Below are 14,320 nucleotides of genomic sequence, written 5' to 3' on the forward strand. Positions count from 1 at the left end.
TAATTAGACGCAGGCAACGCAGGTTCAGTCACCGTGGCTATCTTTGGGGGAGGCTTCAGCCTTGCAGCGGGCGTCCATCGGTTGAAAAGAAGGCGAATATTTTAATCTATTAATTAAATTATTGATTAATTTATATATACAAAAATTAATGTGTGTCGATCTGTACTGAATGAATTAAAAAACCTTACATCAAATCGCTGTGAAAATTTCGTAAATTTTTAGGTATATCCACGGGAAAGATTTTGAAAAAAAAATATCAGTTTATGTTTAAGGTATCAACTGCCTTTTTGTTCAGATTTTTAAATAGATGCATAACACAGCGACGCGTGAACAGCAGCAACGGGTATACCCAATAATTTATAAAGCACACTAAAGAACTTGTTTAAAAGATTCATTGTATAATAAAATATGGTAAATTGTATCAAAATAGTTTTGAGGGAAGGTTCATCATTTTCATCAGCATATCAACCGAAAAACCCACTGCGAAAATACGCCTCCCCTGATGATTGCCCTAATAACGTTAAAAGTTACATGAGTTAATAATCCTTAAAAAATCATTTGCATCGTAAAAATAGCTTTCGTCATCATCACCATTGATGCCACACAACGTCCACAGCTGGACATTGCTTCATACATTTTCGAAAAGACGGGTAAGACGCGGTCTGCATCCAAAGTCTTTTAACGATCATAACAAGGTCACATGTTCACGTCGACGGACACCCTACGCTGTGTGATTCGTGGTCTTCATTCCAGAATCTAGAGGCTTCAACGGACTATTCAGATCTCTATAAAGCCCAACTGCTGGACTATTTCGATTGCTTTCGTTCGTTTACGGATTTACTCATTCCTGATTCGAATCTAATAGATATACGGAAATATAAGGTCAATATAGGACAATTAAATATCCTGAAATACTAACATGATATCAACTCTTCAATATTGTTGTTTTGTTCATTTCATTTGTGCCAGTCTGACGTAAAAGTACTTAATAAAATTTTTAACAATAATTAAGACCAATTTATTCATGTATAGTTTTCTTTCCACATTTAAATTGGTAGCTTGTTAGAACAGTTTTGTATCAAAGTATATCCCAGACAAAACTCTCATACGACCTTGTTCGTTTGTTTTTCTTATATCTTTTAAAATATCACGAATAAATTCAAAAGGTAAAGACGTGTGCATTCTTCTTTGGAAAATGGTTGGTGCTCTCTGTATACAGTACGAAAGCTCACAAAAGCAAAGGAGAGCTTTTCAGTATCCTTTCTAGTAGGAGTTGTAAGCAGATGAAGTAGAAAGAGAACTAACGAGCAATCGTGGCTGACGTTCAGAGAACGCGACTTTATCAAATGCAGACGTCACTTGTTTTTGAAGAAACGTAAAAAATTAAATACCTTTCATATTTGACGAGCGAGACTTCAAGCATACACACTTAATATTATTACGTGTTATGTTATACAGAATAATTGGATATATATGTAAAAACTTTAGAGGTGTGAATGTGTGAATATAGTTCATTTTCTGTCTAATAATTACAATATATTCTATGTATAAATAGTGGTATCGAAAATAATAAATAACGAAATAATAATATAGTAACAAAATGCATTTTCAAAGTTCATATTAATCCATGTTTCCTGTCTGTTTCTGCAAGTTTTATATTGCCAGGAGTTATTATTCCAAAAGCCTATCTTATATTTATTATTCCAAAGGCTAATCGTATTCCAAAAGAGAAAAAATTAACATACTTTAGAGAGATGACTTTTTACAAGGTGCTTTGAAATAGATGTTATATCTATAAAGCTTATTGCTGACAAATTAGCTACACATTCACTCCTTTAAAGTATTTACATCTAAAACTAATCAACCTGTATACATATATATAGATGTAATGAGCAGAGGTAAACATCTTTACTTATAATATCAATAGCCAAGGAGCTACTATTTTTATTATGAAATAACTGTATTTTACTGGCAAAAGTCCCCATTTGCGTTTCGGAGCATAGACGTCCACTGCTGGGCATATGTCTTCCCATAAGATATTTATGGGGGATATACCATAATCGCCACACTTGCAGATGGGCTGCCAATCTTGCCGAAATATGTTTGTGGGTAGTAGCAATCCCATTTAATTAATGCACAAAGTGTGAATTGTATAATATCGAATCCCGAGAATTGAACCCGTGATCGTACGAAAGCAAATTTCAGGCCTCTACCGCTGCGCTACTACTGCTCAATGTAGTAATAGTGATACATCTCGGTTATTTATTAATTTTGTCTAATTTACGGTATTGAGTAATTTTTGGCTTCAAAAGTTTTTTCGAACAAAAAAGTATCTTACAAAACTATAATAAAGTTTATACTTTAGAAATACTCAAGATCATTATTCAATTACTTAATTCCACTTAATATTAGATAGAACAATGAAGAAGCTGTGTGTTTGCCAATTAAAAGTTTTTAACAATCAGCAAAGCTTCAGTTATTTGTTTATACAAAGGATTTAGTAAGAGGATTTAAGAGAGATATTGGATTGCGCGAGTCGGCTTCCAAATAAACGTGGAATCGCGCCAACTGCCGCGCACTCGGGTTCAACTGTTTATTTTAAAGTGCGTAGTCATAGTGAACATTAACTACGGATAACTATGAATATATTTTGCGTGTATTAAAAATCTTTTTTTTTCTTCTTTTCAATCTATAACGCCCTCTGCAAGGCTGATCTTACTCTGTACGCATCTCGCGACCTTAATTATGTTGTTGGTCCACAGAATGGGGGGCCTACTCAGGCTCTACCAACATACGCCTTTTTACACTCTCCTCTGAAAACCAAACAGATATCAATTAGTCAATACATTACGTAAGGCGATGCACCTGACGTAGATTTTTTTTAAAATTTATTAGCTCGAGGATTTCGAATCCGTTAGCCCTGATAAAGCCATAAAGGCTAGCAGTCTTCAGCACCATTAGTATATAGTCGGTGACATAGGTTCTTTTTCGAATCTCCTCATTCCTGATTCAATCCCGTTGCCTAACCGAGCTTTTTTATGAGGCCTGTCGTTATCGACCACGTCTAGGATTCGTAGGTCACTGGCAACATACATTAGACGAATTTTTAGATATTGATGTATTTTGACGAGATGATGTGTGTATATTACATATATTTTTTTTTGTTCATTCTAATTTGTGCTATTTGCGCTAGTGTGTTTTACAATATTTATTTTTCGCTTTAACTAAACGCAGACAGTTTTAAGAGGGTTGCCGCTATTTGATACGGATCTTTCTTCTCCCAGCTGCGAGAAGAGCGTTTTATAATTTTTTACAATTTTTCTTACACAATTTTCTCGTATGGCTAAATACAGCTAAAATTTATACGTGTTAACAATACAATTTGGAATACTCAATTATATATTAGTTGCTACATTATTTAATTTCAAGTCGCTGCCCAAGCGCTACAGACCGTTGAATTCCTTGAGATTTAGGACAATGTGCCGGGCTACATCTATTATTAATCAATGTTTTTTTTAAAACAAAATCATAAATATGTATACTTATAACGTCTATTATTATTATCTTATTTTCCCCGAAAAGATCATGTATTATAAATCATAACGATAAGATAATCACTAGTCTTGCAGTGTACGAAAAGGTAAAATTTTAATTTTTTGTAATAAGTGCTTATAATTAATAAATTAAATCAATCATTAAGGTGATCGCCCTGGAATACATTTAGCTTGTACAGTTTTTCCATTTGACATCTTCTTCTTATTTTCAGCCGATGGACGCCTATGTCCATACTCAAAGATTGCCACGATGACAGGTCCTACGTTACCCGCATTCAGCAACCTTCACTAAGTCGTGGGTCCACTTAGTGGGGGGGGAGGCTTCTCACGGTGCATCTACCGAGTCGCGATCGCCACTCGAAAACCTTTCGGCCCCGACAGCCTTCGGTTGGTTGCACGAGCGATCTGCCCCGCTCACTGCCACTTTATACGATCTTGGTTCTTCTGCGTTTCACTGGACTACGTCATGCTAATACCTTTTGACAGTATTAAATCTGTAGGGGTAGCTAGTTATAAATAAAATAAAAAGTTTCATTACTTTTTTGAAGATAATGCGGTCGTAAGACGGCAGACCGCTTTTAACTGGCCTATTAGAAATCAACGGAAATCACAAACTGAAATTATAATGATTTTTGTATGAACTATGCTAGTGACGCGTGCGATTGTATAAGTACGGCAGTTTTGATCGCTCTATAATCAGTGTTAAAGTCAGTTGTTCCATACATATCATGCATCTCTGCTTGCAAATAATTCAATGCACATATTAAATAATGTTTTAAATTAAGAATTTTTAAATTAAACATTAAAATAACAGTCTTTAATTTCGTTCCGCGTACTGCTCGCAGCTAGCTAACCGCATGAAAATAATGAGCTGGATAAAAAAGCTACTCGAGCCGTCTCCTTTATTTCAAGCTCGGACTTTAACTAAGTGTAAGAAATAAGTAATTGTTTAATAAAAATCTAAAGGCTTTGCGTCTGACTATCTCATTATAATATTAAACAGTGGATACTCATTTTCAGAACCTTGATAGAAATTTTCTCAACAGTTTCGCACCGGTTTATTTTAATTAGTTTTACTTTGATACGCTAAAACTTAATGATTTTTGAACCTGTATAGTTTAGAGCAGTGGTAGAACTCTGAGACTTGCGAACGTAGGTCGCGAGTTCGATTCCAGGGCAACAAATCTTTTTTCACACTTTTTTCATTAATTGTTTACGATTGCCACAGCTTATAGAAGTTTCTTGAGGATGGGCAGCAACGTCCTCTGCGTACCATAATACCACACTACTATACTAATAATACTACTAACATGTATAATTTTTAATGTATGCCGACTCTACATGTAAGGACATTTTGTCGACTCTTAAAAATACAATTTCAGCCGTAGAAGCTCCTCAACAGGGCAAAAGTTTCTTAGATTTCGCATTGAACCGGTTGGGAGCGGCTTGAATCTAAGGTTGTCCAACAAGCCCCTCTTTCCACATCTTAGATGGACATCCCTCGCCGTTTCTACTAGCTCATGACTCCACCCAATAATATTAAGGCAATAGCGGCCATCAGTTCTGCAAAGTTGATTACTTATTTTCGTTTTGGCATACTCTCATTCATGAATGGTTCTCGTAAAGAAATCTTCGGCTTAGCTCTCTCCATGGCTCGTACTGTACAGTTTGATACGAATTTACAAAATATTTAATACATCCAGCCTATTAGCATACATTAAATAATAGCCCTTAAAAATAATTTAACTGTGTTAAATCGCATGATTACATTCTCATTTCATGAAATGCAATTAGAGAATTTATTTCACATCCTGTTGAAACGTCATATTAATGTCAGCTGGAAATGTTTTTTTTTTAAATATTATGGAGGGTGATTAAGATGTAAAAGCGTTAAATGAGTGAATGTATAGCTCATTTATTAGCAAAAATCATTAAATCTTTTACACCTACTCGTAATTCCTATCGCCGTATATAAGTGATTACTCTGAAATATGTTACATCAATTTATTTTTTTCGATTAATAAACGACGGGCCAATAACTTGTGTCATATTGAGAGTGATAAAAGTGAGGTTAAAATAAGAAAAGAAAGTAAATAAATTATTTAGTAAAAAAAACTGTCCATGTGAACCCAGGACAGGAGTTATGCGAAAGGTCCCCAATAACAGGGGCCATAATAAAAAAGATAGCTTCTGGCAATACAAAGTCTGCAGGGTCAAACAGGCAAAACACTTTTTCTTGCTATATTATCTTTTCGTTATTTATTTCTGGAAGCATTGATTTTTGGATAGCGTCTATTAAACATTAATTGAGAGCAAGCGAGCTATACATTCGCCCAGTGGCGTAGCTATGGTATTTGGTGCCCGGCGCAGATTGGGGCTTGGTGCCCCCCCCCCCCCCCCCCCTAAGGAGTCTAAATAATTTCAAAATTCAGAACAGAATGTAGTTAATATATATTTTTATTATATGTTATTTACTTTAAACTATGGTTTTTATTTTTCTTTTAACATTTCATTATTCATCATTCAAAAAAAAAAATTTTTTTTCAACTTTGGTGGCCCCCCCCGCTCGCCACCCCCTAGCTACGCCACTGCATTCGCCTGTTTATAACTTTTACATCTTTAACCAATTATCCTGCATAAAGGCGCAAGAGACACGTATCGCAGTATGTTTAATTATAAGCGCTATTAGACGCAAGGCGCGACCGTTTAAATTCTTCGCAGACGCAATTAGTCGCGAAATTATAAAGCGACCCGTTCAAGTGCCGCCACTCCATCTCGTATATTTAATTATAAAATCTACTTCACCGCTCTACTGTGCTTACGTAAACAGTTGTATATAATAGGTTGTCAAATATCTCCCTTCCGCCTTTTTGTCTTTTGAATTTCGCGGCTATGTACAAAGCGCTACAGAGCTCGTATCTGGCAATACTATACATAATTTGAAAGGTCTTGACATAACCTACAAAACAACGCTATGCATGATTAGTTTGGATATTGCGTTCAACAGTTATAGACGTGTAAACATGGAGTTCACTAACGCCGAAATTCGCGCTATTTTAAAGTTTTCCTTCGTTAAAGGCAAATCCGCTAGAGAAACGTTCCATGAGATTAATGGTGTTTTGGGGGATGGTACTCTATCACTTCGAACCGCGGAGGAATGGTTTCGACGATTCAGAGCCGGCGAAAACGTCACCATGGATAAGCCAGCCGGCGGAAGACCTGTGACGACAAATACCGATCAAATCATGGACTACATCGAGTTAGACCGGCATGTGGCATCTCATGACATCGCCCAGGAGATGGGAGTTAGTCACCAAACCATTTTAAACCATCTGCACAAGGCTGGATACAAAAAAAAGCTTGATGTTTGGGTGCCGCATGATTTGACGCAAAAAAACCTTCTGGACCGAATCAACACCTGCGATATGCTGCTGAAACGGAACGAACTCGACCCATTCTTGAGGCGGATGGTGACTGGCGACGAAAAATGGATCACATACGACAATATCAAGCGAAAACGGTCGTGGTCGAAGGCCGGTGAATCGTCCCAAACAGTGGCCAAGCCGGGATTGACGGCCAGGAAGGTTTTGCTGTGTGTTTGGTGGGATTGGAAGGAAATCATCCACTATGAGCTGCTCCCATATGGCCAGACGCTTAATTCTACCATCTACTGCGAACAACTGGACCGCTCGAAGCAGGCGATCGACCAGAAGCGTCCAGAATTGGCCAACAGGAAAGGTGTAGTGTTCCACCAGGACAACGCCAGACCCCACACTTCGTTGATGACTCGTCAGAAGCTACGGGAGCTCGGATGGGAGGTTTTATCACATCCACCATATAGCCCGGACATAGCGCCAAGTAATTACCACCTGTTCCTGTCCATGGCGAACGCCCTTGGTGGTGTAAAGTTGAACTCAAAAGAGGTTTGTGAAAAGTGGCTGTCCGAGTTCTTCGCAAATAAGGAGGGGGGCTTCTACGAGGAAGGTATTATGAAGTTGCCGTCTAGATGGAAACAGATTATCGAACAAAACGGCGCATATTTGAACTAAATCCGATCACTGTAACACTATTTATAAAGCATTGAATAAAGAGCAAAAAAGCGGAAGGGAGATATTTAACAACCGTTTATGTTATGATCAGAGCTAAACCTTAGCTTGTTTTTAACAACCCGAGATGGATTTTTGTTGTATATATCTATTTATCTTAAGTTAAAGAAGTATTTATATAAAAAAGTTGAATAAGTAAACTTATTACGGAAAAAACTTTTATATCGAATTTTTAACTTTGTCAACAGCGAATACGATACTAATAGTAGTGATGGCAATGTCAATAGAGAAACTGGGCGCGGCTTATTCGTTTGTATTTCAACAACAAAAAAATATTCATTGTACATTGCGTGGTCATTAAACACACCGGAAACAAAGTCGGCACGTGTGTCGTCGCCACCTGATAATTCTAGATAGAAACGTTGCAGAAGTTTCTTCCGCAACTTCTCATCACAGAGCCGATGTTTCCTGAAGTGATATCTATGTTATCCAGGTAATAACGGCTGACCTTAACTTTTGGGCGTTTTTGAGTCGGAATCTTAAATGTGTAACATCGACAAGTGACAGCCCTCGAAGTTTTTGACTCCAGTCATCATAAAAGCATTTTTAGAGCTTGGCGGCTTTCAAATGTAGTAAAAATGTTGTACATAGCGACCCAAACCAAAGCTCTACAGATAACGACGAGCTTTGCTAACTTAAATGAGGTTTTAGGCTAAGCGCTCTCCGTGCCATACCCTTCCCCGCAGAATTTGCAAACGTCCCTTGGGTAGTAGTGCAAGACAATTCGTGATCGCTTTAAACAATGAGGTACTTTTACAGTTTAATTTTTTTATTTTTTACTTACGGAGATTCGATCTTAGTGGAGTGTTCGAATTGAAATGTTAAAGGCGTATCGAGTGACAGACCAAAGTCTGATCTTGGAAGCCTTTATACCAATCACTCCAAGTGAAGATGTTTGGTGTCGCCATTTTGAAACAGTATTTAGCTGGCCAAACTAGAACATACATATGTTATCGCCTAATTGCTAATCCGCGAGTTCTATCTGACGCCACGCTTCAAGCGAAGAGAAACATGTTATTGAGACGGACTTCGAATAATGTCTAAAATTCAAGTAGAACACTAAGATCTGTGGAATTTGAGAAAAAGAGAGAAATAGAAGAAGGTAAAGATTAACTGTGATGGGAGACAGACGAAAAGAGCAAAAGAATATGTGATGTATGGGAGAGGAGAATTAAACAAAAGAAATAACTGAAAAGTATATTAAATTAAAAAATAAAGTCCATGTCCCTCACATGAAAGGGGTGAACCAGAGGTCCACCAATAATATGTGGTTCCCACATAAATAAAAACAAATTCAATCAGACACTGGTTAGCGAATGTAATCATAACGAGCCTTTATTAACGAAAGACATTTTTTTTATTTAGGAACACTTTTTTGTACACCACAGAAAAAAAATAGAGGAAAAGAAAGCTCCATATGGTACAAGGGGCGGTTTTATCGTAATAGTTCCGAACGGAACAGTCTGCTTACTTCACACAGCAGTATTCATTTAGTTTGGCTAGGAAACCTCTTTGTACCTCTAAAAGGCTATTTATTTTTAACTTGATATTTCTAGATAGACTATATTGATATTGGAAAATATATTCTTGTTTAGATGACTTTGTACAATGCAGTAATAATCTCTTGACTACGAACGCTGTGGCTGTTGGTAAGTTGGTTAACAAGGCATCTTTATATTACGGCCCGACTCAACCACTCAAATGAGTTTTCGAACAAACTTCGAACTAACCCGGCAGCGCTGAGCCACAGATTGTATATCTTGTATATCTATATTTTTATAACAGAATATAGCACAATCATACATTAGTAAATTATTAATATTGTCTACAGCACCGTAAAATGATAACGATTTCACTGATTTTATTCGTCTCTTTTTATCACATTTCTATTAATACTTTGTACACATATTTAAAGACTTGGGAAGTCTCTGAACACGGGTACCGCAGAACCGGTCCTTGTAGCGATCTTTGTGGGAAGTATATGCCTTACAGTGAGCTCTATCCACTGTAAAGAAAATAGTAAAACGATCTCCCAGGACTGGTCAGGCGGCGGCAAGTCGAAAGCAGGGAGCGCCGGTAGATCACAGGATGTGTTGATTCCGGTGCAAGGTGATATAATTCAACCTCAAGGATTGTAGGTCAGTTTTAGTATAAAACTCGCACGTGGCGTGAATTAAAAAATGATGCCCAGATAATAAAAAGGACCAAGACGTGAATTTATAACGTAAATTCTAATTGGCCCCGGTGTGTGAGACGACATGTAGCTGGAGAACGCAACCAACACAAAGAGTGTGCGTCGGTGCATGAGACGACACCTAGCTAGTGAACGCGATCGAGGCCAGAATCCTTCTCCCGGGCAATGATCTAAACTGCTGTTGCTGGTGCGCGGGCGCATTGGAATTTTTGTTATAAAAACAAAGATCCGCTGTACCAATAGCACGCTTCCACGACCTCACGCAACTTGAGATGTACCGTTCCCCGCCAAGGATTGAACAATTTTTTGCTGTATTGCGATTTATGAGATGTTTCTCGTTTTATATTTTTGGTTAAAATTTTAGCTAAGATTTATGCGACGTTAACTTGAACCTTAAAATAGAAAGTCGTTTTTATAGGTCACGATCGATGGCAAAGGATTGCGGGTATAGCAATTAAAAAACTATTGATGTAACACACTTAGTCGTGTTTTTCATGAAATAAAATAAAAAATCTGTTAACGTGCTATAAATTATTAATTGTATCTAATACGAACATCCTGTATAACTGATAAACACACCGTGAACTGTGATTCCTCTCAACGGGCCCCGTATCGACCAAAGCCACCGTTAACGCAATTAGCTGCGATTTCATAAAGCGGGTCCATTCGTGCTCCGCCGCGCATTCATTTAATTATAGTATTAGATACGGGCATTTACGCGTTTATATATTTCTCTTCTTTCTCAAAAATCCTCATTAGCCTTATTAATTAACATTAATGAGACAGAAGAAGATATAGAAAGCTTTATTTGGAGAATTTTGCGAGTCATATTAACACGTATATATGGTAATTTTAAGAAACGGTATGTGAACTTAGATATATTATATAAGAGCTTGAAATTTTAAACCTATATATAAAAAAATTAAATGTTATTAAAATCGCTTAAATATATACTCAAATTCGGTAACTTAAAATTTTTATATAAAATAATCAAGAGTTAGGAGATTAGATGAACAAAAATATTACACACATAGCCATAGATCACGCAAAACAGATAGCAGCTAGGGTCTTAAAGTTCTTAAGTGGATACCGGCAAGCCCAGCGAAGGACTTCAAGAACAAGGTAAATAGACGACTAAAATACAGACAAAATGGTGGTTACTTGCTAGACAGAAACAATTTTTTTGTGACGAGATATTCACTTGTTGGCGATTAGTTCAAATATGCAATACGAACGCCATGCGATTGCGTAAGTTTTGTATTAAATGTATTAATATATAAAATATATCTATAAATAAATCTATTTTTTTAATTTGCATTATTTACATCAAAATTTTGTAAAGTGCTATATTATGTACGGCTCGCTAGCCAAAAAATATATTGGCTTGTTGATTGAAAAGGTTGTTCACCCCGGAACTAACTAAAAGCTAACATATAGAAAAAAATCACATTTGCGTAAAATAAATTTGTCTTTTAGTGTAAAATGACGCCGATTTTTAATTAAGTTTTCTTCTTTATAGCTTTCTATTTGACGTAAAGAGTTTTCGTGGAAAAGGTATTATATTTAATATTCGCATTTTACAAAGAGTCTTGTTGGAAACATCGCACGCTAAAGCTACCGTAAGCTGTTTGACGTGCGCGGATATTAGGCACACGGTCTGATGAGCCCGGCGCGCAATTTTGTTATGTTACCTTGTTTTATGACTCTTCTACTTACAGGCGCAATTTATCTGATCGTCGGTTATAAAATTATGTTGAAGTTACGAGATTATAAGAGGGACATATTATTTAATAACATGTAGTATAAATAATATTGTTGTATTGGTCAGTACGGTGAGTTTAAATTAAATAAATTAAAATAAATACATAATCTCAAATGAGGATACTCGCAGAAGAACCAAGTTCACCAACGTAGCTCGGAGCGGTAATCATTTCAATTTTTGAGTAGGGCAATGACTTTCTGTGGACTCAGCTGACCAGAAGAAATAAATAACCACTTAATTTTAACGATCGATGACAACGGTTAAGCATAAATATAAAACATGTTTTCAGTATAAGATTGGTGTTGGACGAATAGCCGTTTTGACTTTTACAGGTCCCTCGGACTCAGAGTTCCCGGATCTGAAATACGCGAGCTGATTAAATAATATATCTACGTCAAATGCTTCGCCTAACGTATTGTATTGACTAATTCATATCTACAAAGATGTGACCCTTTTCTCCGAAGACATTTTAGCTGAATCGATATCGGAGTTGGAGGAGGATCGATTTGAGTCGCCGGTGAGTGAGGCACTACATCGCGCACGGACACGAGGGCGGCGCGTTTTAAAACTGATTCGGTTGTCGTTCGCGCGCCGTGAGACTTGGGCGGGCGGGATAAGCATATGACGTAGTCGATACTTTTGTGTCTTGATCGGATTCGTAGTTAGCCGCGTTAATTACCAGCGGGTTCGTATGTGATATGGCCTCATTGTAATAAAATGACTATATCAGTTTTGGAGACCGAAGGCCAATACTAAGAACTAACTGCTCCACTTCCGCACGCTTCCCGTAGCTTTTTGTTGTTGTAATTGCAAAAATTCTTATCTTGGCAATGTTTTCTTGCCCAAAATTGTATTCTGACCTATTTAGACCTTTAAGGGTTATAGTTTAAAAAAATTTCAACGCCTCCGTATCTCCCCTTGTAGGAGGAATTCGTAAAATTCATCCTTAGCTGACTTCTACTTGGTGATAGTAATAATTCCAACCTAATTTCAAGTTTCAACCCTTATGGTTCCAGAAATATCGTGATGAGTCAGTTCATGAATATATAATATACATACATACATATATAACAAATATGGAAACGGACAAAAGAATAGATTTCTAAAATATTTAAAATTTCCACAGACATTGTTTTATATTGTAGTGTAGATATATTTGCAATATCGCATCGTAGAGCCGCGTTCTGAATAAAACATGTGTATCGTAAAAATGTGAAGCTGTAAAAATTGTGTTCGCCTGCAAGCCTTTCCACTGGCTCGAGTCCAAACAATAGAATTCATTCCGATATGTTATACTGGTTTTGTTATAAAAAAAACTGTAGCGAACCTTCTAATGATTGATATACCTGTAATCTATAACTTTTATCTAAGTGTTCAGATAAAACGGTTGCCGTCTCTGTTTCACCAGGTTATACTATATTATCTTTGAATTATACTATTAGAAGCAAGTAAGCTGTCACTTACATAAATGTCGAGACGATGACCGATCTTGTGCTCGTGTCCAGCGACATCTCACGATCTTAACTATGTCGTTGGTACACTTAGAGGGGGTTTACCCACACCGCATGATCGCAGTTCGAGAGCCTTTCGGTCTCAACAACCATTTAATGGAATCAGGCGTTACCTTGCGGAAGTCCATCCTAAGTAAGAAAAGGACCAATATTTAGTAACTTCCGCACATACAGTGGTAGTCGAGCAACAAAGTGCACCGCCCGCCAGCTCGCTGATAAATGCGTATGCGGCAAGCAATGCGAATCACACAACAGCCACCGCCAAATTACTCAACACGTGTTTCACCCCTCCACGGGGCATCTTCAGGAGTTATGTTACACCGATTAGTGCCAAACACAGAGTCCGCATTGTTTGCCGCATACGCATTTATCAGCGGGCTGTGCACTTTGTTGCACGACTACTACTGCATGTACGGAAGTGGCTAAATATTGGTCCTTTTCTTACTCAACGACCATTGCTTCCACAAGCGATCGTCCCCGCCTGCTAGTAATTAAGACGAGTGATTTTTTGAACTACATCCGTGAGTTTAGTTCTTCTGCTCATACCCTTATTTCTAACTACTAGATTACAGTTGCTAAACTCAAATATATTCATTATTATTATAAAATAAAAAATAGCACAATTCTTTTTTAAATTTACATCTGCGATATTCTCTTTCGGCACAACTTATAATGAAGCGTACAAGAGAGACAAATGGACATCAAAAGTTTAAACACGCGTTAACAATGATTACTTTTTAAACGGTGTGCAAATTATAGTTTATGCCTTTAATATCGACTTTTCTGTTGATGAAAAATATCTTCAATTCCTTAGCTGGGTTTTCTATTGTTTGTAAGATTTACAATAACTTAACAGATTAAACAGGACTAAATACAAGGACATCCTTGTAAAGAACGTCTAAAAGGTATTAAGTCAGCCGTTTCACAATGTAAAGAAAATTAACATTTCGAATCGAAGGTTAAATGAAATCAGTTTAAAAATATGCAGGTGGACGTATAAACAGGGGTGACCAACATAAGAGAAATTTACCACGATCTCATAACATTCTGAGTGTAAGAAAGAAATGTTAAATATTTTTATTTAGATTAAGTATACAAGTAAAAGGATTGATTGATGACCTCATTTCTAAATCTTTTAGTTTAATTCTTTTAAATTTAGCATATGATGAACGTTATCTGCACTTTAAATTTAA

The sequence above is a fragment of the Battus philenor genome, unplaced genomic scaffold (genome assembly GCF_028537555.1).
Source record: "Battus philenor isolate CCGP_79_NKW_IND1 unplaced genomic scaffold, ilBatPhil1.0.hap1 SCAF_24, whole genome shotgun sequence".
In the NCBI taxonomy this organism is placed as follows: Eukaryota; Metazoa; Arthropoda; class Insecta; order Lepidoptera; family Papilionidae; genus Battus; species Battus philenor.